The sequence below is a fragment of the Monodelphis domestica genome, chromosome 4 (assembly GCF_027887165.1).
Source record: "Monodelphis domestica isolate mMonDom1 chromosome 4, mMonDom1.pri, whole genome shotgun sequence".
Lineage (NCBI taxonomy): Eukaryota > Metazoa > Chordata > Mammalia > Didelphimorphia > Didelphidae > Monodelphis > Monodelphis domestica.
This window is the reverse complement of record NC_077230.1, coordinates 278,841,633-278,857,295: the sequence shown is the minus strand read 5'-3', so window position 1 is coordinate 278,857,295 and position 15,663 is coordinate 278,841,633. Positions and strand designations below refer to the sequence as shown.

Below are 15,663 nucleotides of genomic sequence, written 5' to 3'. Positions count from 1 at the left end.
CATTTGGCTACCTGGTCTTCCCCCTCCATTTAGATAAAACATCTTGCAACAGTCTTGATATGATTCCAACTAGGAAAAAGAAGAGAAAGGAGGGAGCCAAAAACAGAACTTCGGTTTGCTAAGTCATTGGCTTCTCCTGCCCAGTGCTGAGTCATATACATGCTCATTCAAAAGCAGCCATGATCACCATCAAGGATGACTGTGTGTTTATCATTTCTAAAATACTCATGCGCAGAATCATTTGGTTGGAAGAAGATGGGAAACCTCAAGTTATAGTCAACTCTAGGCAGATATTTTTTACCCAGTATCTAGTGTAAATTTTGTTTCTATTTTAATATAGATGGTTTCCTTTGAAATTCTATGTATTTTATTTTATTAATTTAAGATTGTTTTTCTGAGAAGGGGCCAATAGGCTTTACTAAATTGCCAAAGGTGTTTGTGACACAAAAAAGGTTAAGAGAAGTGATTTCTTTTAAATATATGGCTGGAATACAAATATACCAAGTAATAGTTGACATCTATGCCATACATATATTAATAACTCCATTTGATCCCTGGAGTAATCCTCCAAAATGTGTACAAGAGGCATTGTTATCCCTGTTTTGCAGATGAAAAACATTAAGGACTGAGAATCTGTGTGATTTGCCTGTGGCCACATGGCTGATAAATTTCAAAGGAGGAACTTGAACTCAGATCTTTCAGGATACTGTCTACTTCTTTTATGACATAATCCTGCTTCTTCATTAGATATATTCCATCCTTCTGAAGGTTATTAGTGGGTAGTAAGTGAATGAGAGAGGTAAACTAACTCCCACTTCCATCTGACTATACAAAATATAGAGAATGAAATCAGTCATATCATGTGCACCTATTTTGGGGGGAAGAATCCAAGTTTAGATCCTTATAGGGCAGAATACAAGATTGTTTATTTGTTTTTCCAGGGATATGCTGGAACCAGCCTACACTAGTTTGGGAGAGCTGATTTTTAAATTTTGAGTGTGAACAATTGCACTTTGGGATTCTATAAATGCTACAAATCATAACTTGGTTTAATTTTTTTTCTTCATTGACTAGACTTAAGAAAATAATGGAGAAAATGTTAATAATTAATATTAAAGGTAAAAAGTATGTTATGCATACATTTTTCTCCCAGAGAGCTGGTTGTTAAACATTTAGCAGAATATTCTTACTTTCCATCCTAAAGAGTAAATTCTTATCTTGTCTTATTTCATGTATATGTGACTGTGAGACTTCCCTATGTGGGATATTTGATCCCTAAACTCTATAACTAAAGATGACATTGCTGACACTATTGTTTCCTATGAATGATGGGAATTGGTTGAAATAATTATAGTATAATGGTGGTTCCATACTTTACACCATTCATATTCCTAGAATTCATCTTTTAGAACAACCAAGTGCAGCTAGTAGGGACCAGAATTAACTTGGTTATAGATGTTGAAATTATACACACATAACTTTTTGGTATCTTTCAGGGTCCTCTTAGAAATCTGATGCAGTCTGAGAACCCTTTCTTAAAATGATGTTTTTAGAAAAAAAATTCAAATGAAAGGATATGCTAAATTTCAACTTGAAGTTAGTGAAAATAAGGATATAGATAAGCATTATATATAAAAGCATATATATCATATTTAGCATATATGTATATACATATATAATATATTTTCCTATTTGAATTCATGGACTCCCTGAAATAATCCCAGGTTAAACAGACAACTCTAAATAGGCAACTTCCAATTGTCTATTTAATTCACCATAATAGAATGAGACAATCAAATATCAAGATCATCTCAGTTATTTACATTGATGTATCCCAATAGGAAAAGGATGATCTATTGTTCCTTCTGTATAATAGGGACAATTAGTACAGATCTTAAGCAAAAGAAAATGGTGAGCTAAGGAGGCTTACCAGAATCTATAGAGACCTAGGGATAGTTTGTATGTTAGACTTGCATTATCAGGAGGGGATTCTGTAAGTGGAAAGCCAAAATAACACAAATCCTTCCTCCTATGTCCCTTTTCCCCTTGCCCCAATTGATTGGCTTTCTTAGTATATCTCATTTGCAGAGAAGAAATAACATGATCTGGTGAGCTGGGCATTGGCCTTTGCATCAGAAGGCCTGATTTTGATCTCATCTCTGCCATTTATTAACTGTGTGATGGTGGTTAAGTCTTTTAAACTCTCTGAGTAGTGCACTAGATAGAGCCCTAGGTCTGGAGTCAGGATGACTCTCCTGAGTTCTAATCTGGTCTCGATTCTTATTAGTTGTGTTATCCTAAGCAAGTCACTTAACCCTGTTTACCTCAGTTTCCTTATCTGAAAAATGAGTTGAAGAAGGAAATGGCAAACATTCTATCACTTTTGCCAAGAAATCTTCAAATAAGGTCCCATGACTGAACAAAACTGAAGAACAACAATAAAGTAAGAATAACACGTTTAATCAACCAACTTCACAGAGCCATTGTGGGGGGAAAGGCTAAACAAATGTAGGCTATCATCACTGCCCCATTTTAATCACAAATCTGGTCTCATTTGATTGAAATGACAGGTAAGATTTGAAAGATTCTTGTAACCTTTTAATTATTTTAATTGAATTTTTGTATATTTGAATTCACTTAAAAAAAGAGAGACCACTATCTACTATATTTTTAATAGATTTTCTTGAAAATGACTAGTTTCTGTTTTTTCAGAAAATCCCTTTTGGTAGGATGACTGATTCTAAACCACTGCTGTATGATCCTCACTATGGTTCTGTAAAGATTATGATTGATAATGATAGCTAATATTTCTATAACAACTTGAGGTTTGCAAAATGTTTTACTAGTGTCTCATTTAATTCTGACAACAACCCTGGGAGATGTTATTTTTACTTCCATTTTACAGATGAGGAAACTGAGGCAGAGAGAGAGAGAGAGAGAGAGAGAGAGAGAGAGAGAGAGAGAGAAGAGAGAGAGAGAGAGAGAGAGAGAGAGAGAGAGAGAGAGAGAGGGAGAGAGAGGGTGTAAGTGATATGCCAAGGGTCACATAACTAATAAGCATCTGAGGAAGAATTTGAACCTAGGTCTTCCTGACTCTTATTTATGTGAACAGATACCACCTTAGCTTACTGTGAAAGCTGACAGGAGACTTTTACACTACTGTCAGGGTCTATGAAGCAGCACCCACAGAACTACCTTAACTCAGAAAAGCTGTCCTAAGTAAAGAAGGCATTTTAATTTTACTTCTTAGTGACATCTCCAGGTCTCCATTGTGCTGACTCTATTCAAAATAGCTATGTTCTCTTCAGTTTTCATTAAGCTATTTAAGGCATTAAATATCAGACAAATAGAGATAAATGAGCTTGATCCTCAGCAAGTCCCTGGCAATCCATAGTTCTAGGATGCAAGACCAATTTTTTGCTAACTGGAGCTTACAGAAGTATTCTCTCCTCTTTGTCTCTCTCCTAAGTAAAATAAGAATCATTGCAGGTACTTTGAAGTTTGACAGGCATTAGGGGCATAGAAAATAAAAGCACTGGTCTTGGGATTAAGAGGATATGATTCCAAATCCTGCCTTTGCCATGTACTCCCTGTGTGAACTCAGACAAATCATTTAAACTTATTTCCTTCCTTTGTAAAATGAAACTGTTGGCATAGATGGACTCTCAGTTCCCTTCTAGCCCCAAATTTGTGACCCTATGATCCTGAATCTCAATTTCCTCATCTGTAAAATGGGAATTATACTTTTACTTCCCATATCTCACAGTTATTTCAAGGAAAATGCTTTGTAAACACATATCTGAATTATCTGGACAGGTTTTTATTATACAAGTATATTATTCCTCTGTGCCTATGTCTGTGCTCTGGGGTGGGTGTGTTTATGTGTGTCTGTATGGGTGTATGTGCACGGGAAAGGGTTTTAAGATTTGGAGCTAAAAGGAAGTCAGAGCAATGTGGAACATTTCGCAAATATAAAATCACCGTAGAGACTAGACTTAACGCACAGGCATATAACAGAATCCAACGAAATTCCACAAAGGAAGGCTATTCCTCTTCAACTCCAGTGTATTAGTTAAGAGCAGAATGGTGAAGTGAGGAATCAGCTAGGACCATCTTGCCCCAGTCAGTGGCAGCAGCTTTCCTCTCTGGACAAAGCTAGCAGGCTGGCTTCTCATGCTGTTGCTACTTTGATGTTATCAGAGGCTAGCCTAGGATTACAGTCTCCCTCCCCCCCCCCCCCCCCATCTTTCTCTAGTTTGACCACACCCCCCAATTTATGGAGGCAAATCTATTAGGAACATTATGGTCCTTGCATCCTCTTTAGCCTCTGAACAGAGGATTCCCGCAGGTAGTTGGAAAGAAACCACAGTCAAGTGTGGGAAGCTCAGGACACATCCTTCACTCTGTCTCTGAATCAGCAAAGTCGTAAGTGAGGTGTGGAATTTCTGTCTAAAAATTCTGAGTGTCTTTCTTTAATTTTTTTATGGGAACTAAAAGGTGGGAATCTTCCAAAACACAAATGAGCTTTCTTTTTCTCTTATAACATTCTTTTGTATTTTCCCTAAACTGCTTTCCTAAATGCCAATATTCATCATTAGTTGCTAATTTTATTGGTCTAGTTTAAAATGTATATATTTTAGAATTATATCTATGTTCATCCCCGCTCTCTACCCTCTCCACCGCCTCCCCCTACCTCTTTGTCTGACTTTTAAAAGGCAAAATCCTGTGTGTTTCAGAGAGTTTTCGATTTACTTGTCAAGACCATGAAGCTTTTCTTTGGCATACTGGAACCTTTCCAAAAGCATAAAGCTGCAGTTAAAAGATTGAAGTTTCTTTTTGTCTTTCTCTCCTATTGAGGCTATCATTTTACATTTTTTCCCCCTTCAGCTTAATGAATTGCTTCTATGGAGAGGAAATTGCAAACTATTTGAATCCTGCAAACCCAAGTTGGTGTGTGTGTGTGTGTGTGTGTGTGTGTGTGTGTGTGTGTGTGTGTGTATTCTTTTGCCTCTCCTGGGTTATATCCCCCAGCAACCAAAGTACTGAGCAGTCCATAAAATTGTAGGTGAGACAAGGAAGTCTCCATTGAGAGACTTCTTTTTTCTCTCTACCCACCTCTCCATACCCCCGAACTATAGAATGTGACTGGCATTTGAGGACAGGCTTGGAAGAAATTGTAGGTATGAAATGGTAATTCCTACTCATTCTGTATTTCCGACAGACATTTCTACCTTTGCATGCATCTTGTAATCTGTAGCTAAGTTCTCCCCACAGCCTCTTTTTCCTTAGCATCTTTTGTGAGCAAAGAGTTTAATAAACCAGGGTAGCTTTGGGACTGTGAAATTTCTTCATAGAGGTTTTACTTATTGCACTGTGGATAAATTTTTCTGATCTTAAGACCAATTTTCTTCCTGCTTCATACCACAGTTGTGCAACTGGAAAAGAGATATTTGTTAAACAACAGGAAATACAGATCTGAGAGTGATAACCTAGGCAGATTCATTTGATTTGGAAAAGTCTTGACACTTCAACTCTTTCATCCATTGGGCTTCTGGATTTCATCTCTTCCTTTTTATCTGGGGAGAGAAGGTTTTCACTTCTTTAGCAGAGGGGTCATAGGGTTGGGATGGTTGCTGTTCCTGCCTTTATTGGTTTTGTTCAAACTTAACCTGTTGTTTCAGGGAAGGGAGGACTAATGACTTAATGTTGGCAAAGTTCTTTGAAGATGAAAAGCTCTTTTCATGTGCTCACTATTAAAGTTATTAATATTAATATTTGGAGAAGGCATGCTGCTTCTAATTGTAAATCAACGGTCCCCATCCTTGCCAATTCAATGGTGAAATAACAAACAGCAGCAGCAGCCACCCAATCTCTTCCGTCCTGATTCTGCAGCTGATGGGTCCTAGAGGCCAAAATCATAATGCTAACAGGAAGAGTCTCTATGGACCTAGGTCCTTCCCCACAAATGGTCTGGTTGAGTGTGGAGGGGAGGCAGAGACTAAAGTGAATAAGGATAGGGCTGTTTCACTACTGGTAGCCTGTGGCCTCAGTAGGTGGGGAGTAAACACTGACCAAATTGAACTGTCTGAACAATTATCTAAAAGATGATAGCTGTATGGTCTCATAAAAGAAAGAATATAAACTGGGATTCATGCCAGCTGGTTTTGACCTCTCATTATTTCTATGATGCTGATGTCTCTGAAATGTGACTATTAATATGTGTCTCATCTGCTTATGACAGAATAGTGGATAGATAGCTGGTCTTGGAATCAGGTAGACTTGGGCTTAAATTCTACTTCTGGTACATCCTGGCTATGTGACTCTGGGCAAGTCATGTAATGTCTTAGTGCTCTAGGTAATGCTTTCTGAGTCAAGAAATTACAGAGAAAAGCACTGAATTGCACTGATAAAAGGGATTGCCTTGGGAATTCCCTAAGTCAGTGAATTCACTGTTCTGGCCTCTGTCCTTATCTCCTTCATGGGGACATTGTGAAAATAAATAAAAGAATAAATATAATATGTTAAAAAATCCCCAAAATACACATGCCAGGTATTAAATATTTTGCTTTGGTAAAGCAGGAATGATCAGCTCTTATAATAACTGGAAACATTTTTGAAGGTGCAAAGAACTGAGCTTGATTTCTAATTAGTAGCTCCTTTCCATCACAAGCCCTTTCCTTCACCTTGCCTGGTGCAGTACATTGACGGGACATTTTCCTTTACTTCCCAATAGCCTGCTGAAAGAAACACCTGTTGTCAGAATACCATCTCTCTGTATAGAACCCTTCTACACATTCAGGAGTGTTTCTCTAAGCAAACTGCTGCACGAACTCTCAGGCTAGTGAAAATACTTTGTTCCTCTGCTATATGGCAGCACCAATTATGTTCTGATTTGCCTTTTTTTCAGTTTATTGCAGCACTTTTATTTTTCCTTATATGTCATCATGTTAGATATTATAATTCTCAATTCTTAGGGTGACTAAAAATTTTGGCTACCAATATATGTGTTATATAAGTGAATGACTGAAATACCTAAGGAAAATTCCTTGAATGCAAGGTGCTTCTCATAGTTATCTTTCTCTCCCTCAGGAGTGCCAAGCACAATTCCTAATATATATATATTTATATATATATATATATACATATATATGTAGAAATATATATATATACATATATATGTAGAAATATATATACATATATATAATAGTAAGAAGTCCAGAAATACCTGTTGAGTGAATGAAATAGGAGAGAACGAACTTTAAGTATGACAGAGAAACTTAGGTTTAAGAAAAAGGAGAGTTAATAAAGGTCAGATTTCTCCCCTTTGTAGACTTAGAGCCCTTAATGGTCCTACATAATTCCTTCCAGAGAACTCCAGTGCTCCATCTCTTTTTTTTTTTTTAGTAAATAGACTAATCTTTCTCAAAAAAAAACTTCTTTTTGTGTGTGAGATGTCATGATTATTGCCCTTATCCACAGATTTCAGGTGTGGTATCATTTTTATTATACCTAAGACCTCTGTTGGGCTCTCAATGATTTGGGAACAGGATGAATGGGTCTTCTCTATTCCTCTAATTATGAATAAGCTGGGACAGGAAGACAGGTTCTACAGGAAGATATGGAATTGTTTCTTTCACCATTATTCACTCTCCTCTCCCTCTCACACTGTTCAAAGGGGATATAGACCAGATATATGATTTCATTGGTCTTGGCAGCTCCCAGATGAGATAATTCTACCTACTAACTTAGCTCAGCACTGTCTCTACAATTCATAGTTTTAGAAACATGCCCAGAACAAAAAGAGATTAGCATTTAAGGCAATCAAGTGGTGCAGTGGATAGACAGAGAGCTGATCCTGGAGACAGGAAACCTGAGTTTAAATCCAGCCAGAGATACTTACTATGTGATGCTGGTTGTTAGTCATATCCAACTCTTCATGATCCTGTATTAGTATTTTTTTTTAAAGATTCTGGGATCCTTTTCCATTTCCTTCTCCAGTGGATTAGAGAAAGAGCTTAAGTGAATTGTCCCGAGTCACATAGTTAATGAGTGTCTAAGATGATTTGAACTCACCTTCCTGATTTCATGCCCAGCACTCTAGCCACTGAGACATCTGTTTGCCTCAGTTACCTCAAATGTAAAATGGGGATAATAACAGCACCTATCTTCCAGGGTTTTTGTGAAGGTCAAATGAGATATTTATAAAGCACTTTTCACAATACCTGGCACATAAAAGGTGATATATAAATGCTGGCTATAATAATGATGATGATGGTGGTGGTGGTGGTGGTGGTGATGGTGGTGGTAGTAAGGTAACTTCCTCAGGAACATCATGCAATTTTTATCAGAGATAGGACTTGATTTCAGGTGTTCCTGGCTCCTAGACCAGCTCTCTCTACATTATGCTATGCTATCTCTCACCTTGAGCATACATTCTTCAGAAATTACAATTTGATTGCTGGGTGAAGAATGCCATGACTCTTTTAGAAGGCTGTACCATTAAAGAAAGGTATACTTTCCAAATACAAGTTTTCAACTTCCAGTTTTTCTCTAGGCAGTAATTTGGACCCCCAATAGACTTCATCTGATTGAAGATGGTCTTCTTTATTCCTAGAGTTGCAAAATTTTATACACTGTTTTCTCCAGTGGTGACCATACTTTATGAATCACTATGAAACAGTTCCTAGGTGATATAATAAATAGAGCACTGGACCTGGACCCAGCAAGACCCATATTAAAATCTGACCTTAGACATTCAGTGTGGCCCTGAGCAAGTAGCTTGATTTCCATTTGCCCCAATTTCCTCAACTGGAAAATGGGGACTATAATAGCACCTACCTCCAGGGTTATTGTAAGGATCACATCAGATAATATTTGTAAGGTACTTAGCATAGTTTCTGACACAAAATAGGTGCTTAATGAATGGTTTTTCCTCTTTCCTATTCATTGCAACACAGAGTTTATCGAAGTTTTGTGATAGTACATTTGGTCCTTTAACATTTTTTGTCAGAAACATGTTAATTTTGCTGAAGAGATCTGGTTCACTGCAGGAGAAAAGACTAATTCATCCTACTAATCCATCAACAATTATTTACTGAGCACAATCCCTTTGTAAATCAGTTAATGAATACTTAGTGGACACCAATTGTATTACCTTGCCCTGTGCAAGGTGCTCTTTGGGGAATAGAAAAAGAAGCAGCTGTTTCTCCCTCCAATTCTTCCATAAGTTTGTCATATAGTTGGAGGGATGACATTCATGTACAAGGCAATAATAGTTAACAATGAAATTAATATGCAACTAAAAGCTAATGCCACAATATAAGACTCTAAGTATTGTAGAGTCAAGGGAGCTCAATGAAAGCTATGGTAAAATCAGAGGCAAGGATTTTGAAAGTTGAGAGAAATCTTAGAGACAAACTAGTCAAGAACCCTCATTTTGTAGTGGAGGGTGTAAGACCAGAGAGGTAAAATAAATTGCTTGAGATCACATGGCTTTTGGGTGGCACAGTCAGGGCTTGATCCCAGGTCTCCTCATTTTGAGTTCATAATCTTTCCCCAATCAGGGAAGGGCCAGTTTCCCTTTTTAGGAAGATGATGAGAATGTTGGAGTTGAATACGCCATTCCCTACCTCAAAAAATGGGGATATGCCAGCAATTTAAAGGGAGAAGAAATGTGTAATGAACCAAGATCATAGTAAGCAAAGGAATGAACAGAAAGAAGCCAATTTTTAGGTCAAATGTCAAGAAAATATCTCTAACAGGAAGAACTGTTACAAGGTTTTCCCAAGAGAAGTGATAGAATGGAAAACCCCATCATTCAAGTTATTTTAAATAGAGAAGCTTGTAAAGCCAATTATTTTCAACAGTGCTTGGTTGAATACTTGGCTAAACCAATCAAGGGAGGGTTGTCTAATCTAGATAAGAGGCCAGAGAGCTGTAACTAGTAACTCTCAGGAAGAAGAGTAAACCTGGAAAAGCTCTTGGCTATCAGCTGGCATATGAGTTTTGAATTATTAAATAACAAAGTGATATCAATTAATCAATACGCATTTCCTGAGCAGTTACTATGAACCAGGTAGTATCCCAAGCATTAGTAATACAAAGAAACAGAAAAACCAGTTCATGTCCTCAAGGATTTGATATTCTAACAGGGGAGAGGGGACAACCTGTACATATGACACACATATGCATAGGTACGAAGTACCTGCCAAGTAACTTTAAAGGAGAAGTTACTAACTTGAAGTTGAGGGGGAAAAGAAGGTCTGAGAAAGCTCTCCTGCCAAAGTTGCCTTTTCTTCTGAATTTTAAAGGAACCCAATGATTCTAAGAAGAAGAGATTAGGAGGGAGAACATTCCAGGCATGGAGAACAGTGGGAGCAAAAGCATGGAGGCTAGAGATGGGCTATTGTGTAAAAGGAACAAGCAGGTTAGTATGAGGGGCAGCTAGGTGGTACAGTGCATAGAGTGCCGGGCTTGAAGTCAGGTAGGCTCATATTTGTGAGTTCAAATTTGGCCTCAGATACTTACTAGTTATGTGACTTAAGCAAGTTTGCTTCAGTTTCCTCATCTATAAGATGAGCTGAGGAAGGAAATGGCAAACCACTTCAGTATCTCAGCCAAGAAAACCTCAAATGGGGTCACAAAGAGTTGGACGAGACTGAAAAACAATAATAATAAGGGTCAGTATGATTGGACCCTAGAGTAAAAGAAGGAGTGTAATATGTAAAAAGGCTAGCAAGGTAAAAAGAACACAGGTCATGAAGAGCTTAAAAAGCCAAGGAGGGGAGTTTATATTAGATTCTAGAGGTAATAGGAAAACACTACCATGTATTCATTAACATATTATTATAATATAATATAATATAATATATTCTTAATATTCATAAAACCATAGTATTTTTAGTTGGAAGACAAATAGAGATCATCTAATCTAATTCATTTTTAGATGAAGACAATGAGGCTAAGATATTATTTTATTACTCCAAAGACCAAAGACACAACTTGAAATTTCACCAAATAAAAATCAAGATTCTGTTCACTTTTATGTTCAACTTTACTTTCATTCCATTTTGATTCAACTAAATATAATATACTAATCAGGCTTAGACTTCATAGAATGGGCCGTACTGGGTTCTGGAGAACCCTGGATGATAAAATAAGATAGCCATTGACCTTAAGCATCAAACGATTTAATATTTTCCATACTATTGTGACCTTGTCCCCAGTAGCCTCTGCTTCCTCCCCAGATAGCCTCTTTTTTCATAGGTGGCCCCCAGAACATTTCTTTCCCTTTCCTGTTCCCTCAATCCCTTAAAAAAGTTCCTATGTTTATTGCCAAAAGGTTCAGTTCCAGAGTTTGTTCTCAAAGCCTACAGATGTCACAGAGTAGACATTCCTGGAGAATAATAGTAGTAGCTCAAAAAAGGAGTCATCATCATGGTTGAACTCTATCAAGTTGTCCTTTGATTTCTCTGTATCAACAGAAATTTTCCTAAATAATTCCTGGACAATAGTAAATACGATAAAGAAAATTACAATTCTGCCAATCTTCTCTTGGAGACTGGCTAGTTCTTTATATTTATGTCAAATTGTTAAAGAGGCATCTATCTTATAAGATATTGACTCTTCTGAGGAAGCTGCAATATTTCCCCACTTCTGTTGTGCAATCTTTCAATAATAAATTGATTCCTAACAATTAGACAAAGGATTGACCTCAGAGTTTGTTGCACATACCCGAGATTATAGTGCAGATGTGATGATACCTATTCTATGAAATCAGGTTAGGTATCCTTGGATAATAGAGAACTGCACTGTGTGAGGGTGTAAGTAAGGGACCATTTGGTGAATACCTAAGTACCATTGCACTAGGACATAAAATGTAAAGAAACTGGGGAAACAGGACACCTGGATTCTAGTCCAGGTTATTCTGTTACTTTGAAAAAAGTCATTTAATCTCTCTAAGCCTCAGTTTCTATATCTATAAAATAAGATAAAATGATCCTCTGTGATCTCTTTTAGTACTTGGTAATAAAGAATGAGACAACTCGGTGGTACTAGAGCACTGGACTTGGCCGTTAGGAAGACATGAGTTCAAATATGACCTCAAATACTTACTAGATGTATGACCTTAAAGTAATCACTTAACCTCTATTTGACTCAGTTTGCTCATTTCTAAAATGGGGAAAATAGCAGCAACTATCTTCCAGGGTTATTGTGAAGATCAAATGGGATATTTGAAAAACTTAGTATGGTGTTTGACACATAGTAGGCACTATATAAATCATAGCTATTATTATTATTATATATAGCCTCAGATGCTAGCTGTATGACCTTGGGCAAGTCACTTATCCTCAGTCTGCATCAATTCTCTTATTTGTAAAGTGGAGATGATAACAGCACCTATCCACCTAAGGTTGCTATAAAGATGGAATGAGAAAACTTTGCAAACCTTAAAGTGCTACATTAGGACTGGCTATTTTATTGCACCTGTTTTCAGACTTGGCAAATATGCAATTTTTTTACTATCCTTTTTTTACAAAGGAGGACTTCTATTATGTATAGGGAAATCTTCAGAGTGGAGATAGGGAGTGATGCAATAAAATCACAACAATGCAGTGTTTAGACAAGCAGAGCAGCCTCAATACTATTATAATAAATTGAACATAGCTTAAAAACAGCCTAGGTAATAGAAATTCAGTTTCATATCCAATTCTCTTTGTATTCTTTGCATACTGAAGGGATTGTGTTTGCTGATGTTTGTTGAATTCAGAATGAAAAAAAAATTAGAAAAATTTCTTATAGTTCTAAAATCCTGTGATTCTCCAAAGTCCCTTTCCAGTATGGTGCTCATCTTTTCATCAGTGAGGGGTAGCAATTTCAACCTGTATAATCAATACAAAACTCAAGAGCTGGGACAGCATGGTGGCAGCACAAAGAATACTGGATTGGGTTCCAATACTGGCCCTGCTACTTAGAACCTGTGTAACCTTAGCAAAGTCACTTGCCCTCTCTGGGTTTCAATTTCCCCCTCTAAAATAAGTAGAAGAATAACTTCTGATGACACTTCTAGTTCTAAATCTATGAACATATGACTGTAAAATGAATGAGTTTTCCTTCTGAGAATAAGAATTCAATCTAACACAAGAATATGGGGAAGATCAAAGCATTTAGGGACTTTTGGTTCCAAGATGCTCAATTATTCCATTTAGAGTGACATTGGCCATATTTTTTTAATGGTTTTGTCAGTGTCTCTCTATTCATAACTTCTTCGTTGTGTCTTCAGTCTCCTTAAGGGTTGGGGCCATATCTAAATTTAGTATTGAATACCACACCCTAAACACACTAAAACCCTGAAAATAACAATTATTTAAATTCTCATGTTCTCTGGGGACTTTTTTGGCTGCAACAATTCTGTGGTATTTTCAGTCTTAAAGTTTATCCATTATTTAGATTTGATGGAGAAGCTAACTAAAGGTCACACTGTAGCTAACATTCTTGATTGTGAAAAAATGGATGAATGAGCTCTTAAAACCACCCCTTAAACCTAAATTCAGGGGAAGTTAGGTGGTTCAGTGGATAGAGAGCTGGTTCTGGAGATGGGAGGTCTTGGGTTCAAATTTAGCATCAGACACTTTGTAGCTTTGTGACCCTGGGCAAGTTATTCAACCCCAAATGCCTACCTGTTACCACTCTTCTGCCTTGGAACCAATATTTAGTATTGATTCTAAGACAGAAAGTAAAGTTTAAAAACAAAGAAACAAAAAGCTACATTCATTCATTCATCTGCTCATTAAAAAAAGCAGTATTGATTCCAAGACGGAAGGTAAGGTTTAGAAAAAAAAAAAGTATAACAGTATATCATGTAAAGGGACTAGATCTCTGAAGGTCCTTTCCGGCTCTAAACTTCAAATGTCTAATATTCTGACACAGTTCTGCTCCTGGGGGAACTTTAAGTGTCCGAATTATTGAGTTTGAGATTTAATTGGCACCGGATCAATACCATCATGTAAACAATAGCAAATATGACATTAGAAGGTATCACATATTATTAGAGGATGAAGTTATTTTGAGAATAGGAAAATGAATTTACCTGATTTTTAGGTCACTTGTTCAAATGGAGATGGGTGGTAAAGAGAGAAGCAACAGTGTGAAGAGACATTAATTGCTGAGACATTAATTGGTCTAAAGGTCTATTCAAAAATAGATTTCCAGCATAGAGATTTCTTACTCAAATGAAAGAGGTTAAGGAAAAACCTCCTTGTCCATCTACCTACTGAAAAGTGACCATGTGGTGACCTCTGGTGAAGGGAGATCAAGGGTGAGAGGTATCTAGTTCAATCTACTTCCTAGCTTCATTTCCCAGCAATGGCTCCTTGGCTATTTACGTGGCATGTATCATGTAATTCCTGGTAGAATAGAGTCATAGGAAGGGAGCACTGATAGAGTACAGGCTTACCTTGCATGAAGTTGTTTGACTAATGCTAATTTTTTTTTGCAATAACATTGTTAATCCAGTATAACCAAACCCCACTGAAAGGTTGCCAAACCCCATGGTAACAATGTTCGGCTGATTGCCCATTTATAATGTTCACAGAATTGCTTACACGGAACAAACTGTACTTTGTTTACTTAAAATCATCTTTTTTTCCCCCCAGAACCAATTAACAACATTAAGAGGGGGTATGCTTAAACACCCATCGCAAAGTCCACCCAATGTTTTTAGGATTCATTAAACCAACCTCAAAGCTCACACAGATATTCACATATGTCCACTTCTCTTTGTTTGTCATAGGGAGTTTCAACCTCTCAATTTACTTAGATACTTCTATATGTTCTTGTTTCTTCATTCATCAGTAGTTTATCTCACATGCAGCTTCATCTAGCCAGCTACTTACTGCTTCAGAAGAAGCTTCAATAGCCTATGAAAGGAAATAAAATTATAGTCCCTTAATTACTTTGCTATCAAGTCCAATCCTAACACAGCTAACAGAGGTAGACACTTACTGGCTGTGCAACTCTGGATAAGTAACTTAACATCTCTGATACTTCTTTCCTCATATGAGATAATAATAGTATCCTCCTCATAGAGTTATATTCAAGACAAAATGAAATAGCAAATGTTAAGCACTTTGCAAAACTTAAATCATTACATATCAAATTATTAATTTTCTTTCTCTCATTATTCATGGAAAGAATACTGGACCTAGAACCAAAGAATTTGGATTCAAATTCCATCTCTGCTTCTGTGAACTTGGGAATTATGTTAATAGGTGACATTCTATATAGCACTCTAACGTTATAGTGTTTAATGTTGTGAGGTTGGTGAGTCTCATAGAGATAAATAACTTATCCACAGTTGAAGAGATGGGAAACTTCAGAGTGGTATTTGAATCTACATCTCTCCTAACTTTAGGTCCAGTCCTCATTCCACTACAAGAGGCTTCCTGTCATGTCACTTTCTGGACCTCATTTTCCTGATCTATAAAATGAAAGCATTCTAGCTCCAATTTCAAAGGAATGAATGATATTTCTGGGCTAGATTTGGGCCAACTGAGCTTTTAGTAATGGCAAAGGTACTTCTATTTTGGACAAGGTTCCTTGGAAGTGTTGGTCTTTGTGACCACATTTTTTTCCTTTCTATTTCCCAGGCTGAGGCAAGTGGTT

General features: G+C 37.0%; 1 protein-coding gene across 3 annotated transcripts in view; it reads left to right on the top strand.

The window, feature by feature from the left end:
• The first annotated feature begins 4,321 nt into the window (after positions 1-4,321).
• The window catches only part of ETS1 (ETS proto-oncogene 1, transcription factor), a 186,194-nt gene continuing 174,852 nt past the window's right edge, over positions 4,322-15,663 (top strand). For 2 of the 3 annotated variants that reach the window (XM_056794589.1, XM_007495109.3), the window contains exon 1: positions 4,322-4,434. The gene's annotated coding sequence lies outside the window, so the exon portion shown is untranslated. The remainder of the gene's footprint in view (positions 4,435-15,663) is intronic. The other variant, XM_007495110.3, reaches the window with a different exon arrangement.